Raw genomic sequence first — 7,804 nt, forward strand, 5'->3', positions numbered from 1 at the left:
CTCTCTATTTACTTCCATTTGTGATTCTAGCCGGGGGCTGCCAATCTTACTGATTCTTTCAAAAAGCAATTATTGGTTTTATTGATTTTTGCAGTGGTTTTTATTTCCTTATCTTTTATTTATGCTTGAATTTTTATGACTTCCTTAATGTCTTACTTATCTATCCAAAGTATTGGCTATCCAAAGTATTTTTTCTGCTTACTTTAAGCTTCCTTTGTTCTTTTTCTAGATTATTGAGGTGTGAGGTTAGGTCACCTATTTGTCACTGCTCTTGTTTTATTATGAACAATTTGCTATCAATTTTTCTCAGTACACAGCTTTTACTGAGTCCATAAGTTCTGGTAGCTCTCTCTGCATTTTCATTTATATCTGTAATATTTTTATTTCTTTTTTAACTTCCTTCTTGACCCAGTGATTGTTCAGTAATGCATAATGTGTTGTTTTCAAGTTCTTGAATTTTTCCCAGATTAATGCTTGTGATTTATTTCCAACTACAAAGCATTATGATCTGAGAGGATATTTGGTATGATTTTTAGCTTCATCAGTTTCTGAAGGCTTTTTTGCACCCTGGCATGTGGTCTCTCCTAGGAATGTCCCATGTTTCCTGGAGAAGAAAGTGTGTCCTCATCTTTGGGGTCTGGAGAGACTGATAGATGCATTTCCTCTATTTCTTCTTTTAAGATTGCTGCTTCCTTTTTGATTGTCTGGTATCTATCTATCTATCTATCTATCTATCTATCTATCTATCTGTCTATCTATCTATCTATCGTGATGAGAAGGTGGTATTAAAATCCCCTGTGACTATTACATTCCTGTGGATATTTTCCTGCTGGGCTGGAGCGGTAGCATAGCGGGTAGGGCGTTTGCCTTGCAAGTGGCCAACATGGCAGACCCGAGTTCGATTCCTCCGCCCCTCTAGGAGAGCCTGGCAAGCTACCGAGAGTATCTTGGCTGCATGGCAAAGCCTGGCAAGCTCCCCGTGATGTATTCGATATGCCAAACACAGTAACAATTGTCAAAATGGAGACACCTCTAAGAGAGCCCAGCAAGCTACCGAGAGTATCTCGCTCGCATGGCAAAGCATGGCAAGCTCCTGCAGAGCGAAAATATGATACTTTATATAAAAATATTGCCAGCCTCCACTTTCTAGATATTTTACAACTCTGAGATTGTTGATGTCAAAAAAAATGGAAGGTAATCCGCTTGAGAAAGAATAAAGAGAGATATATCCAATTGGATATGAACTTGTTTAGAGGTCACACCTGATGGTGCTCAGGGCTTATGCCTACCTCTGTGTTCAGAGATCATTTCTAGTGGCCATGGGGTCCAGATGGGTTTCCAGCGATTGAATTAGGGACGGCTGTACTGCTCCTATCAGGACTATTGACTGGTAAAATCAGTATTCCTTTATTTATTTATTTACTTATTTATTTATTTTTAGTGAAACACCACAAGGTACAGTTGTAGACTTACAAACTTTTGTGCTTGGGTTTCAGTTATACAATGATCGAGTACCCATCCCTCCACCAGTGCCCATTCTTCACCACCAATGATCCCAGTCGCCCTCCCACCCCCACCCCATCCCCCACCCCACCCTGCCTGTGTGGCAGGGCATTCCCTTTTGCTCACTCTTTCCTTTAGGGTATTGTAGTTTGCAGTAGAGGTACTGAGTGGCCATCGTGTTCATCTGTAGTTTACTTTCAGCATGCATCTCTGATCCCGAGTGAGTCCTCCAAACATTCTTTACTTGGTGTTCCCTTCTCTATCTGAGCTGCCTTTTCCCCCAGCATGTGCTGCCAGCTTCCAAGCCGTGGAGCAGACCTCCTGGTACTTACCTCAACTATTCCTTGGTGTTCGACTCTAATTCTGTAACTTTATATTCTACAGATGAGTGCAGTCTTTCTATGTCTGTCCCACCAACAATGAAGGAGAGTCCCTTTCTCCCCACCTTTGAGCCAGCACTGGTCACTCTTGTTCTTTTGGATGTGTGTCAGTCTCTGTGGTATGAGGTCATAACTCATTGTTGTTTTGATTTTCATGTTCTTGAGAATTGGTGATGTAAAACATTTTCTCATGTGCATTTGGTAGAGAAAATTAACAGAAACTTCATCATAGGAGATTTTCTTATTGTGTGTATGTTTATGTTCAACTTTCCTTTTTTATAAGGACATTGGTTGTATGACTAGGAGTCGCTTGAATAATCTTCCTTTAACCTTATTTTAGCACAGCGGGTAGGGTGTTTGCCTTGCACGCAGCCAACATGGCCGACCCGAGTTCGATTCCTCCGTCCCTCTCGGATAGCCCGGCAAGCTACCGAGAGTATTCGATATGCCAGACACAGTAACAACAAAGTCTCCAATGGAGACGTTACTGGGCCCGCTCGAGCAAATCGATGATCAACGGGAGGGCCTTTACCTTTACCTTTTAACCTTATTTTATAACTAACTTGTCTCTGGGGCTGGAGTGATACAGCAGGTAGAGTGCTTGTCTTTCATGTGGCTGATGTGGGATTGACTTCTGGCATCCCAAATGATGCCTCAAGCCCTGTCAGTAGTGATCCCTGAGCACTGCCACTGTAATCCAAAAACCATAAACAAAATCAAAAGGGGGGGGGCGGCAGAAAAGAAGATCCCTTATCCAAATTAAGTCTTATTCTGAGGTTTGGAGGTAAGACAGACGTATCCATTAGGGGAAGCAAACAAAATTTAGGCCATAAATATTGAATAGATGTCTTGAGAGAATCTGCATCTACATGAAAACATGCACATTCCTGGTTGTGTCTGAGGAGTATCTTGGGTACAATTTTCACTTTGGAGCTAACCAGAAGACTGGAAATCAGCTAAGCTTATGTGAAAATTCTATTCCAGAGAAATCACAAACGTTACCTGATTGAGTACAGAGCAAACTATAGTACCCAAACCTAAACTATCAAACACAAATAAAACACCAAAATGTAAAAACTTTTATAGCCCAAGGACAGACATTTCATTATCCAGTTGACATTCAATCAAGGAAACTAACATTCAAAAACATTTACAAGAAAATAAAGCTAGGATCTAGGGAGACAAGGTACTGGAGACCATTGGAATAAAAGCCAGAATATGATGGAAGTTTCTGATGAAGGTCATGCTGAAGGTTTCTGACACTTTTTACTCAGTATATGTTTATTGAAGGGAACTTTTTGGAGGTGGGGGTGAGCCACACCTATCTATGCTCAGAGCTTACTCCTGGCTCTGTGCTCAGGGATCACTCCAGGACAGGCTTGGACAACTATACACACAGGTGCCCGGAATCAAATCTGGATCTACTGTGTGCAAGGCAAGTGCCTTAGCTAATGTGTTGTCTCACCAGGGGTAAGGTCCGCTTGGGTTGAGTTCAGTCCATGGATTATACTTTTGAGTCCACAAAACTCTTATGTAGGTTTTGAGTTCCTTCCTTTTGTATAAAGTTCTCTAGGGGAAAGAGTGTCCACAGATCCCACAGAAAGAAATGGATGGTTTAGGACATCCTGCTAGATGCCTTCCACTAGTTATTTTCTCCTTCTTATAATCTACAAGAGAAATACCTGTTTTTAAAATCTGGATGCAAGACTACTCCAAATAAAACCTCTATTTCTAAGCCTCCTCCTTACAGTAGTGGTCATGAGTTCGTTTCTGCCAATAAGATAAATTCTGAAGGCACAATCCAGGCAGAGGCAGTGAGGAGGTCTGACTTATCTGCAGGTAGGTTTTTCTGCAAATGGTAGAGAAAAAAAAGCAGTTTTAAAAGTAGTAACCACATAAGCAACTTCAAGTGGGCATGGAGCTTCCTGAATATGGAAAAGCCACACGTAGGTGTAGGGTTGGTCATCCCTAACATAACAACAACAAAATGTTAATACATGTAAAGTGCTTAGAAATTTCTAGTATAAAAAGTTTCTATGTGACGTTTCTATGTATAGTACTTTTGCCTGTTAACAATAGAAGAATTACTACCCTACTCAAGCTTCACATACATAACTTTAAAAATCATACTGGGGCTGGAGCGATAGTACAATGGGTAGGGCTCTTGACCAACAAATAGATGAGCCCTGTGTGATCCCTGGCATCTGAAAACTTCCTCTAAGCACCTGCAGGATCCTTGAGCACAGAGCCAGGAGTCAGGCCTAAGCATGGCTGGGTGTGACCCGCAAACCTAAATAAGAAATATTTTAATTGGTTATCAGGAATCGAGGGGAGGGAGAAGTGGAGAGAGAGCATGGTTCTATTGTTTCTTTGTGGTGCTGGGGATCAAACCCAAGGCTCACATGTAAGATACATGTTCCACTGCTGAGCCACATCCAGGAATGTCAAGCCTGGTTCAAAACACTCTGGAATGTGTTTTGTTGCTTTCAGATGTGTGTTTCATTTATATTTTATACTTTTTAAAAAAAATTTTATTAGTGAAACACCATGAGGTACAGTTATAGACTTAGAAATTTTTGTGCTTGGGTTTCAGTTATACAATGATCAAGTACCCATCCCTCCACCAGCGCCCATCCTCCACCACCACGGGTCCCAGCATCCCTCCCACCCCCCAACCCCCCCACCCCACCCTGCTTCTGTGGCAGGGCATTCCAGCTTGTTCTCTCTCTCTCTCTTCTTTTGGGTTCTGTGTTTTGCAAGAGAGACATTGAGTGGCAGTCATGTTTGGTCATAGTCTACTTTTAGCATGCTTCTCCCACCCTGGGAGGATCCTCACAACACCCTTAATTTGGTGCTCTCTTTTCTATCTGAGCTTCCTTTTCCCCTAGCATGTGTGGCTAACCTCCAAGTCATGGAGCAAAATTCCTGGTACTACCCTCAGCCACTCTTGGGTGTTAGTCTCCCATTTTGTTGCTTTATGTTCCCCAGATGAATGCAGTCTTTCTGTGTCTATCCCGCTCTTTCTGACTAATTTTGCTTAACATGATACTTTCCATGTAGTACCACTTGTATGTAAATTTCATGACTTCATCTTTTCTAACAGCTACATAGTACTCCATTGTGTAAATGTACCAAAGTTTCTTTAACCAGTCATCTGTTCTTGGGTACTCAGTTTTTTCCCCCATATTCTAGCTATTGTAAAGTGAGCTGCAATTGCAGATGTCACTTCGACTATACTTTTTTGCCTCTCTGGGATATAGTCCCAGGAATGATATTGCTGGGTCAAATGGGAGATCAAATTCTAATTTTTTGAGAATCGTCCATACTGTTTTCCAAAAGGGTTGGACCAGCCGGCATTCCCACCAGCAGTGAAGAAGGGTCCCTTTCTCGCCACATCCGCGCCAGCACCAGTTGCTTTTGTTCTTTTGAATGTGGGCCAGTCTCTGTGGTGTGAAATGATATCTCATTGTTGTTTTGATCTGCATCTCTCTGATGATTAGTGAAGTAGAACGTTTTCTCATGTGCCTTTTTGCCATTCGGATTTCTTCTTTGCGAAAGCAAGGGCAAAGAAGGAAATCACATACAAAGGAGTACCCCTTAGATTCACAGCAGATCTATCAGAGGAAACCCTCCAAGCCCAAAGGCAGTGGCGAGATATAGTGAAAAAACTCACTGAAATGAATGCTTCACCAAGAATACTCTATCCGGCTAAACTCTCACTCAAAATCGAAGGAACGGTTCACTATTTTCTAGACAAACAGCAGCTCAGGAACTTCATAGACTCAAAACCAAACCTAAAACAAGGGCTAAAGGGGCTACTATACGACAAGACAAACCCTATAATCACAACACACCCTCACAGAAAGATGACACAAAACCCCATAACAATAATCTCCCTCAATGTCAATGGTCTAATTCACCAATTAAGAGACACAGAGTGGCAAAATGGATTCAGAGACAGAACCCAACATTCTGCTGCCTACAAGAAACTCATATCAGCAGTCAGAGCAAACACAGACTCAAAGTCAAAGGATGGAAAACAATCCTATATTTTATACTTTATACTCATTCTTATTGAAATAGCATTGCTTTATAACATAAACTTCAGTTTGTATCACTGAAAATCAACACATGTATGTTCAAAATTAAAGAGATCACTGAAAATCCAATTTGGTCCTTCCTCAAACATTTGTTTCCTTTTTTCTCATTTATTTGTAAATTTTTCTGTTAATCACCAATTGTCTTTTTAGCCCCAAATTTTACTTTCTTACTTGACTGATCTTTGTGTTTTTCTCATATCACATATGAGAGAATATGTGCCAACCTTGTTTTTCTCTGTCTGGCCTATTTCACTAATGACTTAGAAGTCATTCCTGTTGTCAGTTTTATCTCTTAAAGTAGTTGAATAGTTTTTAATTGTATATTATGTATACTTTTATGCTATATAAGTTATATTTGTTATATATTATGTATTTATGGTCTAGTCATCCAAAAATGGATACTTAGGTTTTTTTGCAATTCTTTGCTGTTAAAATAATATTGCAATAAATCATGAGTTTAGGGCTGGAGCGATAGCACAGCGGGTAGGGCGTTCGCCTTACAAGCGGCCAACATGGCCGACCCGAGTTCGATTCCTCCTCCCCTCTCGGAGAGCCCGGCAAGCTACCGAGAGTATTCGATATGCCAGACACAGTAACAACAAAGTCTCCAATGGAGACATTACTGGGCCCGCTCGAGCAAATCGACGATCAACGGGAGGGCCTTTACCTTTTACCTTTATGTATTTCTTCAAATACATTATGGGCATGTTTTTATTTGGAGAGTGGTAAATATATCTATAGAACTTCAATTTTTTATGTTTTACAAATCTCCATGCTACTTTCCTTAATGTATAGTTCCAACCAACCAACAGTGAGGAGGGTTTGCTTCTCTCCTGTCTCCAACACTGGTTTCTTGTCCTGAGATGCCCTCGCCAGTGTGTGCTGCTCTTTTTGGTGGTTTATGCATTTGAAGAATAATAAGAGCCGATGATCCTATTGCTGTCCACCAATTAGGTCATCTGCATGTCTTCTTTGGAAAAACGTTCGTTCAAGAAGCTCTGTCAATTATTTCATTTGGTTATTGTCTTTTTTATTGTTAATTTTTATGAGTTCTTTGTATATTCTTTCCAGAGTTTAATTTGTTCTCTCATTCTTTCCTCCGCCCTTCTGTTTTCTTTGCTGTTGCTGTGATGACAGGGATCACACACATACTTAGCTGTGTGTGATCTCTAGAGGGTATACTTACAAGTTGTGGTACTTGTGGACATTCTCATCATAGACCTCACGGGGAATCACTAGGACAAAGGGTTGCACTCCTGGTCATGGTGCTGGTGTTTCCTAGTTCTGAAGATCATAGGGACTGTACACTTTGGCTGCTATGCTTGCACACTTGTGACTGCAGTACTGCAAAGATCACTTTACTGTGTTACTATGATTGACAGGACTGTCAAGCCTACATTTGGCACACACAAGCAGAGCCAGGGATCTAACTTGAGTTCTCATCCTTTGAAGAAAGGGATTTTGTCATGGAGCAATTCCCAAATGCTGTCTTTTCATCCTGATGCCATTTTTTTTTTTTTGCTTTGCAGGTAAAGATAAGAAAGGTTTTGTGTTCCCATTTGTTTATTTTAGTTTTATGTATTTCCATTCGTTTATTTTCAGCTTTCCCTTGCTACTGAAGTCTAACCCCCTAAATATCCCTAATGCTGATTACCAGGAATATGGCACTTATATTTTTTGTGTATATTTTATGGTTTCTGCCTCACTAATGCATTTTGAATAGATTTTTATATGACATTAGATAATGGTCTGCTTTCATTGTCTGCCTATGACTGCCCTAGTTTTCTCAGCATAATGTACTGAAGAAATCTTCCTTGTTCC

This window comes from Sorex fumeus, unplaced genomic scaffold, assembly GCF_029834395.1.
Source record: "Sorex fumeus unplaced genomic scaffold, SorFum_2.1 ptg000131l, whole genome shotgun sequence".
In the NCBI taxonomy this organism is placed as follows: Eukaryota; Metazoa; Chordata; class Mammalia; order Eulipotyphla; family Soricidae; genus Sorex; species Sorex fumeus.